Here is a 14560-nt window from a genome sequence, read left to right as displayed (position 1 = left end):
GTCAACCTCGGAAGGATGACAGGCTGAGTCAACCCCAACTGGTGTTAATTCAACGAAAGGCAGGATTTGAACTCAGGACACAAGGATCCTAAACCCATCACTCCAACCACCCCAACCAATAAGCCAACACCAGGCACTTTCAGACCCCTTAGACATTTTAGACCCTTTGTACATTTTAAGACCCTTTAGACTCTTTGTCCCATTAGACATCCAGACCCATTCGACCCCTTTAGAGTTAGACCCTAACCACTATTGGAAAATACCCTTTTGATCTTTCGACCCCTTAATACCCTGATGGAACATTATAGACCCTGATTAACCCTTTCGACCACTTCTCCCTCTTTCGACACACACCACACAAACATCTTTTGAGTCTTCTTGCAATATACAGACAATACTTTTTTTCAGCAAATGATGTGCAATCTTCAGCCACCCAGATGGTGTGTACTCCGAGAGGTTGAACAGAAATTGCATATTGGATCACTGAAATCAAAATAGAGGAGCATATTGTTTTTGAGGTCAAATGCCAAAATGGTCAACAGCCAAGTTCCCATAAAATCATCAATTTCCATCCGATTGACTTAAAATTTGAACAGGGTTTGCATATTGGGTCAATGAATCCTAGTATTTGAGGTCAAAAGGTCAAAGCTCAAGGTCACATAAAATCCTCAATTTTCATCCTATTAACTTGAAACTCGAACAGGATTTGCATGTTGGATCACAGACCTGGTTCAACAAAAATCAGGATGATCGATTTAGCTTTTTTAACATGTCAACAGTTTCTATGAAAACAATTTCACCCCATTATAATCAAATGGGCTTTTAGTGAATTTATTATTACCATACCTCAGTAATTTTTCAAGATATGAAATTCAAACTCACACAACTTATTAATTTCGTAAGTATATTGATGACTTCCGTCCTCTGTTTGTGTGTGTGTGTGTTTGCGTGTTTGTTTGTAGGCACGATAACTCGAGAACGGAAGAAGCTACCAATATCAATTTACACCACGTGATTCAGGAGGGTGATGGCTCGTGCTGATTAGATTTTGGTCAAAATCGGTCAAAGGTCAAGGTCACAGTGAGGTCAAACATTCGATTTTTGATGGTTTGGTGCAGAATCATCATAGAAACTTCTGGTTTGCGTCGCTACCTTCTCTAGAGACAGCTTTTATTAGACAAGGTCAGAGGTCAAGTTGACGATTTCGTAAGTACCAGTCTATGACTGCTTGTTTGAACGTTTGTGTAAAATATGAGTAAAATCTGGTAAAAAAAAAAAATTAGTCAAAGGACAAGGGCAAGGCCATCGGAAACATGTAAACCACCTATTAGGCTGCATTTAGAAAATGTATCAACCAAATTCGTTGTGCACAACATTCAATCATGTAAAACACTTGATAGCTCAAAATTTTGAAATTATCAAAATGCTGTTTCCATGGCAACTATAATAGTTGTGAAATGAAAATTCCAAACTGAAAATTTTAAATGCCCTTAGAACCAAAATGCTCCATCATAATTTTGATGAGTGGAGAGATAAAAAGTACATGCAAGCAAATTTATCTATGTATCTGATTTCTACTAAGTGATACAAAATAATATAGCTGTATTTTCCTCTTATTCATTACCCTGGAAGGAGGCAGCCTGGCTGAGCGGTTGGAGCATTCAACTTCAGATCAAAAAGTCTGAGATTTGGTGCTGATCCGATCAGGTCGACACACTTGAGTAAGTTGTCGTATCGTTGGGAGAGAGATTTTATTGATTTTCTTTCAGCTGTAAATGAGTACATTGACTATGACAGCAGTTGCTTTTTAACAGAATAATTTAGAGGGTTCAGGTGGGCAGTCCCACCCCCCCCCAACACAAAAAAAATATTGCAATCATAATATTTTAAAAAGACAATTATGTCTAAAGTCACAAGAGTGGAACCCACTGACCCTAATGGTTGTCAACAAATGAGAAAAACTTCATGTCCTCCCTGACTACATCCTTCACATTTTCATTGAATGCTTTATTTATATTTATTTTCCCTCCCAACACTCTTTGGAATACCCAATGTATGTTTGTTCAGGTGCAAGGCATCCACCTTTTTCTGGCTTATTCCAAAAGTTGATGGATAAAATGTTTTGCTAACTTTCATTTTCTCAGAATCAATATCAAAGACAAAACTGAAGGACTGCTTTATTTTTGTTTCGTTTTTTTTTTCTTAGTTTAAAGCCTTGCAACCTGTGTACATTTTGAGGTTTTCAGTGCAAAGAAGCGTTTACATTTTCATCAAGACGATAAAATGTGTTAAAAATCATTTTCCTATCATCATCATTGACCTCACTTAACTTTGCATTTCATTTTGCAGTTGTTAGTACAGTGTTTCAAAGTTTTTATGGTTTTGGCATCTTAATTTCCCCTTCCAATTTACATGTTACTTTCCCTCAGATTGTAGCCTTTTCACTTTGTTTGCTTTCCATTCCTTAGGTGTTGACTTTCTTTTTCCTCGTCTTCCCCTGCTCTGGCCCAATATCCAATGCACTGCTCAGAAGAAAGAAAGGAGATAGCACAGTATTAAGAAGATCAATAGCTTGTAAATTAGATTCTCTCTTGATATCTGAGAGATAAAACTGCAATTCAAAAGGGGGAAACCACTAAATACTGAAACAGAAACTGAGCATCAATCAAACAACCCAATGACACAAATCTGTTACATCTGAGACTATAACTCCAGATTCCAAATCTTAAGAAAGGAATCCAATTGAAAAGATACCGAACATCCTTGAATTGCTGCTGTTAATTTGAGCATAGTGGAATGTTGATTTATATTTTATATATGATTTATTAAAATTTATTCGTCAAAGAAAAAGAGTGTGATAAATCAAAATGTGGTGTGCATGCCCACCTTTTGTAACCAGAAGGATCAATATAGTTTTATCATCATATTTGATATATAACTTGCAAATACCACCCGTCGCAATGCTGACGGGAATACTAGGAGGGGGAGAGGAAGAGGAGTGGGGGAGCGAGGAGGGAGGAGAGTGAGGAGAGGTGGGAGAAAGGAAGGCAGCATGACGGGAAGGGAAGGGCAATAAAACACACCTAAACAGCAACATTTTCTTTTCAACCTCCATGTTCAATATGAACCCGGGCGGGAGCATTTGAAACCCATGCTATCTACCTGTCAAAGGCCTACCTGCATGCATGCATGCTCGTACATGTAGCAACCTTTGCACCGCTCTGGTCGGCTCACTCCGAATCTGATTCATACATGCTATACTCTGGGGAGCTGTTTTAAATTCAAAACTAAACCATCAATCCTAAATAGTCCCCTTAACTGAGGGGGAGGGGGAGGGAGGAGGGGTGGGAGAGTGAGGGATGGGCAGGATAGAGGAGGGAGAGGGAAGGGAGGGAGGGGAGGGAGACAGGATGGAGGGAGACAGGGGGGGGAAGAGAGAAGGAGAGGAGAGGTAGTGGGGAGCAAGGAGGGAGGAAGGGTGTGGGAGATAAGGGGGAAGAGCGAGTAAGGCGGGGGGGAGCGAAACCTCATCAAACGTCACTATACACTATGGGAGGTGGGGTGGGAGCGAGGAGGAGAGGTGGAAGTGGGAAGGCAGAGGTGGTTTAGGAGAAGGTAAGCATGAGGGGAGGGATTCTCGACTTGTGTTTGGCAGTGGGACTTGTGGGGAAAGGGGCGGGGGGGGTGGAGTAATCCAGGAATTAACAAAATGGGGTACGTTAAAACAATATGTCAATACAGCATGTGGAGACTGGCGGGAGATGTCCATGGGGGGGGGGATAGTGGAGGGGGTTTGTGAGGAGGATAGCATGATGGGAGGGAAGGGAATGCAGTGGAAGGGGAGGGAAGGGAAGGCAGTGAGAGAGGAGGGAAGGGAAGGTTTCTTGAGGGGAGGGGAAGACAGCGTGAGGGGTGGGGGAGGCAGTGTGGGGTGGGGGAGGCAGTGTGGGGTGGGGGTGGAGGCAGCATGAGGAGGGGAGGTATCATGAGGAGGGGAGGCAGGGTGATGATGGGAGGGGAAGACAGGGTGAGGGGAGGGGTGGGAAGGCAGCATGAAAGGAGTAGAAGGCAGCATGAGAGGAGGGGAAGGTAGCATGAGGGGAGGGGAATGCGGCATCAGGGGAGGGAAGGGAATTCAGCAAAATGGGGGTGGGAGGGCACCACGAGGGGGTGGGGGTGGAAGCATGAGGCGAGGGAAGCATGAGGGGAGGAGGCAGTGTGAGGGGAGGAGGAAGCATGAGGGAGGAGGCAGTGTGAGGGGAGGAGGCAGCGTGAGGGGAGGAGGCAGCATAAGGGGAGGAGGCAGGATGAGCGGAGGAGGAAGCATGAGGGAGGAGGAAGTGTGAGGGGAGGAGGAAGCATGAGGGGAGGAGGCAGTGTGAGGAGAGGAGGCAGTGTGAGGGGAGGAGGCAGCATAAGAGGAGGAGGCAGCATGAGCGGAGGAGGAAGCATGAGGGGAGGAGGCAGTGTGAGGAGGGGAAGGCAGCATGAGGGAAAGAGTTGGCAGCATGGTGGAAAGCGGAGGCAACGTGTGGGGAGGGGAAGAAGGCAGCATGAGGGGAGGGGAAGGCTGCAGGAGGGAATGACATGGGAAAGCAGTTTGAGGGGAGAGAATGGGAAGGCAGCGTACCAGGGCATTACTAGGGCAATAATACGTTCCCCAAACAGCAACGTTTTCTTTTTAACCGCCATGTTCTATATTAAACCGTGCAGAAAATCTCTTCCTCCTTCATCTTCTTCTTCACCTAATTTAATGTGAGTCTCATTCAATCCCATTTTTCATTTCAATTAGATTCAGAAAACGCTGATTATACACCACCTTCTGAAGCATCACAAAGCAGATCACTTTACGTGCAACACAGGTGAGAAAAGGATACAAAAAAGCAGCTAATATTTAAACACGAAAAGTTCTCGCTGGAGCCCATCCCTCTGCCATGTAATGCCTGATCCATGAGAACATATCGAGCCCAAAACATTTTTGAAATATTATGCGATACACAACTCTATCGTTTTTGGCCCTATATCTCAATGGTGAGGAATCACTTTAAAAAATGAATAATTCTCGTATTCAGATTCGGATCTTCACCAAAAATGAATCAATTCGTCCTTGCCACACACCCAACATGACCATCAAGTTTCGTCCGAATCTGTCCCCAATTTTTTGAGATATCATGCCATATATCATTTTTAGCGATATCTCTCAATGGTGAAGAATCACTTAAAAAATTTGAGTCGTCGGATCCGGATTCGGATCTTCACCAAAATCGAAACAATTCTTCATTGCAATACACCTAACCTGTCCACCAAGTTTCGGCCGAATCCATCTCAAACTTTTTCGAGATACCGTGCTATATATCATTTTAGCCCGATCTCTCAATGGTGAAGAATAACTTAAAAAATTCTAGTAGTCGCATCTGGATCCAGATCTTCACCAAAATCTAATCAGTTCATCCTTATCCCACACCTAACCTGTGCACAAATTTCATCCAAATCCGTCCACAACTTTTGGAGATATCCTGCACACAGACAACTAAACAGACAGACAAACAGAAAGGGGTGAAAACATGACCTTCTTCACCTTAGGTGGCGGAGGGAAAATATATTCGCACGATTTTTAAAGGGCGAAAGGTAATTTTTATTCCGTTTTTTTTTTTTTTTTTTTTTTTCGCAATTAAGCAAACATTGGTATTTCCATCAGCGAAGTAACGGATCTTACTTCTGGTGGCTTTGAAACGAACAATCAAGCAACTTGGTGAGCACTTGCCAAATGGCTTCAGCACTAGCACTCCAATGGAACGCCTGGCTTGGCAACAGATTACCGATTGCCAATCGGTCATGTCAACCCATGCACCCGGAAACGCCAAAGCAATATCTGAATTGGACAAACGAACACTTTTTTTTTTAGCAGTAGGAACTGTTGTTAAGTTCAATTCTGGAGCTTAAATTGTGTGATTTGTCTTAGTTTAAGAGGTTCTCAAGGTTATGACATGTGCAGAAATGAAATAAAGCCACAAATGCTGGCGTCTTCGGGCGTTTATATGCAATGCAATGTATCCAACGATTCGAAGGCAATGTATCCAACTATCAGGCATTCGATCATACAAGTGAGGAAAGTGAAAAAAATAACTTTATCATTAAGAAATTGTTGTGGCCTGTTTCAAGTCAAGGCATTGTTGAGCAGGCCGAAAAAAAAGTCAAATTAAACCCCAGCGAGGTCACCAAATGCGCCTTAATATGCCAGCGAGGTGGCCGAGGATGTGCCTGATAAAGGATATAATTAAAAAATGTCGTTAATTATCTTCAAAAGGGGTGTTATAATTAACCCAAACAGCCAATTTTCACTCTTGCACTTCCTTGGAGTTCCCTTCGTATGCATGTAAAGATTTAGGCTGATAAGGTTCATGTTTTTGGAGTTATGGAGAAGACACACACACACACACACACACACACACGGACACAAACTGACATTTATTGGCAGAGATACACTCATTTATATCCAGAATATCCATCAGCAAGTCACTCTCAAATAAGTGCCTCACTGCCTCTGAAAATCTACATTGTTCATAAGCCATCCCCATACGGGTTAAACAAACAAAAAAAACAGGAATTAAGATTTTGAAAAAAACCCACTTTACTGGGGAAAATACTGGGTTTATTGAAGTAGGTTTTTAAAAAAAAATCCAGGTGGAGAAAACTGGGCTGGACTCATTAGTTCCAATCCTGATGACAGGAGTAACGAAAAGTCTGGAATCTGGGCCGTTTTTGTTTCCTTTTCGCATACATGTCAATTCGGGGACTAGTCTTGCTCAGCAAACATCGTACCTCGTTCTCGCCATCGATCATGTTGTTTCTGGCTTTGGCTTTGATCACGACTAAGCTTGAGAATGCAAGTTCACATGCGTAAGTCATTGGAAACATCACTTGGACTTGTGCAACTACTTAGTGCAGACACCCATGCATTGCGTTGCTCATTTAAATTTATTTCCAAGGTAATTGGTATGTGGTATTGCTTAATATGGTGACCACAAATTTCTTAGCATTATTACACCTGCCTGTAAAATGGTCAAACAGATAAAGGGACTATTTAAACGGAAACTGCAAGTTTCTGTTTTTTTTCATTAGGTGTGGATTGAATCGTTTGCTCAAGCTGGTTGACACAGAGACGACATGGCCTGGGGAAGGGAGTTCACCCAAAGCTATTTTGAGGATCCATTACAAGCATGAGGAAAACTTTTACCTTTACCTAATTTGGGGGTCTTTGTGAAAGGTCTTTTAACTGTTGGATGCAGAACTAGGAGGCATTCAAGTGCTTTCATATGTCGCAAGCATCACTTATTCTGGTATGATTGTCTGATGGTTTATAGGGCATCCTATGCTATGGCAACCTGCAAATGATAAAACAATAACAACTAGAAGGGCACTTGGTAGAGCGCATACCTCCGTCCCGTAATGTCTGATCCACGAGAACATATCGGACCCAATACATTTTTGAAATATCATGCTATACAGTATATCGTTTTTGGCCCGATCTCTCAATGGTGAGGAATCACTTAAAAAATTATCCGATCCGGATCCAGATTTGAATCTTCACCAAAATTGAAAATTTCTTCCTCCTTACACACCCAACGTGTCCACCAAGTTTCGACCAAATCCGTCCACAACTTTTTGAGATATTGTGCTAAATATAGATTTTGGCTCTATCTCTCAATGGTGAAATATCACTTTAAAATTTTTAGTAGCCGGATCCGAATGTTCACCAAAATCTAATCAGTTCGTCTTTGTCATAGACCGAACTTGCCCACCAAATTTCATCCAAATCCTTCCTCAACTCTTTGAGATATCCTGCACACAAACAAACAGTCAAACAAATAAACAAACAGACACATAAGCAAACAAACAGGGGTGAAAACATAACCTCCTTCTTCCTTGATGGCAGAGGTAATAACAACAACAACAACAACAACAACAACAACAACAACAACAACAATAACAATAACAATGTGGTGATGAGTTCCCTTTCAAGGAACTTCAACACAAGAGGAGGCCAATGTGGGACCATCAAACATGGACAATGTTTCACAACCGATATAGTTTGTCTGTGCTTGATCCTTTTTCAATGGTGAACATCAAGCAAGAAAGCAGCACATTCCATTTTTAAGTCTTTGTTATGACTCTGTTGGGATCGGGTTAGAATCGCTGACCTCCGAGACTTCACAGACTTAAGAGCGGATACTCTTAACCAATGTTCTTCATTGCATGGCCCGCGAGCCACTGGCGGCCCCTGGTTGCCTAAAGTGGCCCCTGACGTGCGGCCGATAATACACGAATGTGAAAGCACCCCATCATGATCCACCATAAATGCTATCAAATTGACACAATGGTTTCAAATGAGTGCTCCAACACAAAACATAAAAGTAACACAACTACATCAGGATATGATTGCTGTATACAAAAAATGATGCTTGCAGCCCAATTAACCACAACAAAGAAGAGTATGTTGGGGCAGGGCCTAATAGCAGACATTACAGAGATCTGCAGGTGGTGTGGCCACTCTCACATTGATGCCTTATCAGCAAAAGTGCCCCCCCCTATAAAAAATAGTGAAGATCACTGCTCTTAACCATTATGTCACTAAGTCTGGTAACCTATATGACCACCATTCGAACTTTAACTATACTTATACAAAAGGAACAAGCCATTATTCATTGCTACATGTTGGCAGACCCTGAAATGACCTGCATCTTCCTTATATACATCTCTAGTATTACAAGAACATGTTTTGCAGTTTTCACATGAGCTGAATATAACAATGTCAGATGATTCAGTGCACATTGCCTTGAAAAAAAGATGATTTCTTTACAAAATGCTGTTGCACTTCCTCGAGTGGACATTCCACATAAGACATGTCTGTTTTTTTTATACAAGATTGAAGTTCAGGCAAAAGCAAGGTCATAGAGGGTAAAATAGGGAATGTACAGACAGTGGGGTAGTTGGGCAACAGTTGGACACAACAAGCAAGCAAGGGATTGAATGAAGTGGGAAAGAGGAAAGAGGAAAGAGATGAGGGAAGGAAACACAGTAACGGGAAAGAAAGAGGGTTTGGTCTGCATATTACATACATACCTGCTGGTTGAGGATGAAGTTGGTGGAGTGTGGAGTGGAAACGGGAAGGTTAAAGGGGAGGGGGTGCTTTTACAATGTATTGTGATGTGTCAAACTCAAAGCTGATCATGCCTCTCACACATGATGGCAGCTGTAACCAATACTTGACGCGTATTGGCCAGACCTTCTTCCAACTGGCATTGCAAATAAAAAGGAGTTCTGCTGATTAAAGGTTAGCCTTTCTCAAATCTGGCAGGAGAATTGTTTGCACTTATGTGTCAAAAATTCCACATTTTTTGCTTGCGTCACATGTACGAGGAACAGATGGCTTAGAACCTCGGTCGTCAACATCGTCATTATGATATTCCTCACTACGCTCATCTTAGGACCAGAAATATATTACCTAGGCTCTCAGAGTCAGTTTCACCCTGTGGACATGATGTGACCCATGTATTCTGAATTAAAAATAGTGCAACCCTCTAGTGGAATTTTTACACTGTTTTCTATACCCACTGTTTATTCCCATGGGAATTTTATGGAGAAAAAAATCAGCGCTACAAGAAGTGAATTCAGGATATGGTACACAATACTCACCCCATGCTCAATGCTCGGAAACAGTGTCCTAACGAAGGCAAAACCTCCTTTTTTTGTACAAACAATCTGTATCAGGAACAACAGCTCTTTATCAGATGGCGAAGATTCGGTAAAGAAATTCTAAGCACAAATGAGCGTTGTTCAATGAATATGTTCAGAAATTAAGATTTTCTCAAAGCAATTTGTCTATTATGTTTGAAATATTTGGAACATTATGTCGAGGCAGTGCATTTGAGAAACTTCAATTTCTGTCGAGTTTATGAAAGAAGTGTGGAAACTTGAAAAAGCAATGTTACCGTCTTGGGAAATGAAGAAATAGAAATAACGTGGGCTTGAGAACAAAATGACCCAGGACGTAGGAAGTCAGGATATTAAAAAATATATATATAAAAAAATTGTACATATTTACAGCATTATGTAAGGTGACTGGTTTTGAAGTATATTATTTGTGAATATAAATAATAAGCAGCATTTTTGTGGATGGATAGAAATCCAAGTTCAGTATTCAAAGACAAAGTATTCTTTGTTGCCTTCCAGTCGCATAGCCACAATATGTGGGATCAGACTACTTATTATGTACTAATGTTATATGTTATTCTTTCAGGGTGACCAATGATAAGTGATAAAATCCAATCGGCCCTACCTAGGAGAGAGGGGAGATTGTCAGTTTTATCGCTCGTGTGGATGCACTTGTGAGCGAAGAACCATCGGAAAGTCACTGACATAAGATTCACGTGCGAGTAATGTTTAAGAGGCTTGCACCGAGACCACAGGTTCTGCTTGGATGGGAGAATAGGCAGTTCGAAACGGGAAGTTTTGTCAAAACCTCATCATTTGTGGGCCAACTCGCAATACGGAGCTGGAGCACTTATGAAGGAATCGGTATCGCAGTTTCCAAGAAAGTCCACATGCAAATGTTCGTCCAAACTGCAGATACACAGAAGTACAATGTAGAAAGTGATAGAGACTGAACTGTAGCTGAAGCCATGGAAACCTTTATTTGTGAATGGACTCACAGACCTTGAATATGAAAGATGTGTCAAGATGAACCATGATAGTGATCACATGAACAAATACAAACATTGTGATTGAGTTCCTTGATCAATCACTTTGTGGCCACATGAAACTGGGTTCAAAGCTATTCATTGTTAATTGATAAATTATGTCTGTTATGCACTGTAATAGAAAATGCATCTTGCTGAATACTTAGGAGAGCAGAAAATTGTAAGCTTACATACGATCAGAATTGCTGACACATCGATAGAAGTCCATGTGTGACTCATTTAGAAATCACTGATCAGTTTATATGTTTTTGTTTCATCGGTGCAATACATTTCTGGTGGTGGAGAGAACAGATATAGCAAAAAAAAAAAAATTGACATTTGTGATGGATGCTTCAATGTTTAATTTTCCATTTACAAAATGACTTCAATGGCAAACTAACACAAATAAAGAAATACTGTAAGTATGCTTGGGCTGGCAGGATAGCCTAGAGGTATCACTTGCCTGTGAGCTGTTGAACCTGGATTTGCAGCTCAACTCAGCCATAACCTCTCACCCTGGTGTTATATATACAGAGGCATTCATCAATGAGAGCCTTATCCGTTGGATGGATGTTAAGCTGGATGTCCTTTCTGTGAGCTTTACTTGCTGGATGTTAAAGATCCACAGTTTCTTATGTGAAGAGGAGGTGAGTAATCGCCAGCCACCTCGTGCAGTTGCATATTTCAGCAACCTCAGTCAACTATCCTTCATCGGAGTGACGACCTGTCCAGTTTTCTAACCCTTGCAAGAGACTGCTTTGGAAGAATCAATGCTCTTTAAAGAGCATGATACATTGTGTGTGTCGTTGGTTGTTATCTCCATATGTTGGTTTCAGAAGGTGGAACGGAGCACTTCGAGATCTCAGTGTGTGTGTGTGTGTGTGTGTGTGTGTGTGTGTGTGTGTGTGTGTGTGTGTGTGTGTGTGTGTGTGTGTGTGTGTGTGTAGACAGAAAATATTGAGAGCAATTATTTCATGCCTGAAAACTGAATTTTGCACTTTAAAGTTTATATAAGCCAAAGAAACTTCCCATCCACAACCATGATCTTTTATACCACCATTAACCCTTCTCAAGCAACCTTTTCCCCCCGAGTTTCCAGTTTTTTTCATCCATTCCATTTCTGTGATTGAAAATTTCCTGCTGTATCCTTTTTCACCCCGTGTCTTTCCCTTGTCCTCATTTTCCCCTGTATCCATTAATTGTCTCCAAGTCTCCCTCTATTTTGTCCCTCAACCTCCCCTGTTGGAGTCTCCCCCCTCCCTGTTTCTCCTGTTCATTTTGTTCTGTAACGTCCTGATCCGTTCTATGTTCCAACTCCTCGACACTGAATACAAAAAAAAGAAAGCTTCTCACCAACCCTTATTTGGTGGCATTCTGAGTCGTTTATTTTTCAAAACCTAAATGAAAAGCAAACAGGCCTGTGTTATGTAATTTTTCCGTTTATACAAAGTTGGCATATCTTGGCTCTCTTTCTCATGCTTGCTGATTCCTGGACGCCATGCCCTCTCGCTTTTTTGAGTGGGTGGTGTCATCTCAAGATAGTTTGGTTACATGTGTATTGAGTCCGATTGTGTTTTGAACTGAAAATATGTTTATGCGTTGTTTCTTTTCCTACATATACAAGCTTCGCCATCATTCTGTCTGTTTTTCATTCTGCATTAGATCACAGTTAATATTCTCAGACAATGTAGTTTTGGCATCCACATAATGTTTGAGTGACGACAATACGTTGAAACCTTTGCAGGATGCAAAAACAGTCGAAAAATAATATTAAGAAGTCTCGACTTGTGATACCTTGCCATATGTCTGTGTCCTGAATACTTTTGAAAGAAACTAAACAGACATTCACAGTGTACTTCTTTCATATGCAGCACATGGCTGTAGTGAGCATCATTTGCTGGGGGGCGAGGCTATGCTGCTGATCCAGTGCCCTCTGTAGGTTGGAGCATTTTGGAATTTGGCTAGGGTTTGAGCAATTGCTCATATACATCGACAAAGAATACCATGGGATCTTTAATAGCCAACAACTCATGCTGGAAGAGGGGATGCCTTGATTCATGTCCATCCAAGGGACAGCACATGCATTCATGCCTCAACCTGCATGCAAAAAAACAGGATGACAGTTTAAAGCTGGGGCAAGTTTCGAGCATAGGTTCGACAGCTCAACGGCAAGTATGTATACCTATAGGCTATTCTGCCAGCACGACAGGGTGTTTCAAGTCACAAATAAAGGCACTTTAGCCCATTATCCCTGAACTTCATGTTCACATTCCATCACTCACCTCCTCCTGGAAGTGTCAATTATATGGATTGTCACAATCAGAGAATCAAGAGTCAGGGTAGTGACTCTTGCAAAGAAATCCCAAAACTGCAATACACACTGTACAATGCAATGAAGAAGGCAAAGTCTTCAGCGCTGTGAATATCTGCATAATGAATTGTTCAATGGGTAAAAGTGGGAATATGCAATGGCTTTCCAGTGAGTTCAACTCAATTTCACTTGAATCCTCTTGCACACTGAGACACTCTTTTATCGTATGTGAAAAGGTCCCAGATGAAGGCTAATTTATGATCGAATCATCAGACCCAAACCTTCTAGAGATGTCAACGCTTGACTCGGACTCGGCTACTGTACTGGACAGCATCAACCCACGTGCTGGAAGCACCTGCCGTGCTACTCTTGCACTTCTTCTCTCTGCCCTTTCACCCCATCATTTGCCCTCGGTCATCTTCCATATGCGAGAAAATAAGCCAACATCACTGTATTAAATAAACTAGATGGTATTCATAGAATACTTACCCCATGCAGTCTTAAGAAGGATTTAATGCAAGCCAACTCTTCTGGCACAAATTTGGAATAAATTTTTTTTTTAATTCAAATCAAAATGGAAGACCAAATAAAATAGGTACTGCATTGGGATCATCAGAAGGAACCTGAACAAGCAAAGAGCAAAGATGAAGTCATCAGGTGGAAGGACTCAGGTTTCACCTGCGACACCACTACCCTCAAACACATATAGGTGCAGCCAAGTGAGCCTTCATAAAAAATAGAAGTCAAAAGGAATGCAGATTCAAAAAAATACATAATTTTGTCTGCCAGACAATGCATATGATCGGGTTGAAATTTAAAACATACTGTATATATTCCCCATCACAACTAGATCATAATTTTGAAGTTTCACATCGATTGATGCAGTGGTTTAAGAGAGAAAAAAAAATATTTTCTTTCAATTCAACATGGCTGCCAAACCATGTGACCTATCAATTATATTCATGAACACCCTGGTATTCCCAAGGCTTGGGGATCATGTTTGTGAAGTTTCCCCTCGATCTGTCCAGCCATTCTGGAGAAGATTTATAAAGGGTTTAGGGTAAATCCAATATGGCTGCCAAACCATGTGACTCATGATTTCATAAGTGTGAACGGTTTCTTCCTCATGGATAGGCAGTCATACCTGTGATGTTTCTCCTCGATCTGTTCAGCCGTTTCAGATAAGAAGATTTTCGAAGGTTTGAAATATATGCGACATGCGTATATGTATATATATATATATATATATATATATATATATATATATATATATATATATATATATATATATATATATATATATATATATATATATATGTATCTGCCAAACCATGTGACTGATGACATCATATTTCTTTTTCATTCTGACCAATTTATCCCGAGATGACCCACAACATTTTCATACTGATCGGATATATTTCCATGTATGCAATTATGACGTCATAACGAAGGCACCTTTGACATCATGAAAAAAAATCCCACTTATTCCCCACGGGGAGTGCTTGACACG

The 14560-nt window shown here is 41.2% G+C and overlaps 1 protein-coding gene across 1 annotated transcript in view; it reads left to right on the top strand.

The window, feature by feature from the left end:
• Positions 1–1701: 1701 nt before the first annotated feature.
• Positions 1702–14560, top strand: part of DICER1 (dicer 1, ribonuclease III) — a 251195-nt gene continuing 238336 nt past the window's right edge. The window contains exon 1 of the mRNA XM_085869504.1: positions 1702–1721. The gene's annotated coding sequence lies outside the window, so the exon portion shown is untranslated. The remainder of the gene's footprint in view (positions 1722–14560) is intronic.

Source organism: Eptatretus burgeri, chromosome 2 (genome assembly GCF_056783735.1).
Source record: "Eptatretus burgeri isolate ZD-2024b chromosome 2, Ebu_testis_v1, whole genome shotgun sequence".
Lineage (NCBI taxonomy): Eukaryota > Metazoa > Chordata > Myxini > Myxiniformes > Myxinidae > Eptatretus > Eptatretus burgeri.
The sequence above is the reverse complement of the archived record's forward strand: the minus strand, read 5'-3'. Positions and strand labels throughout refer to the sequence as shown.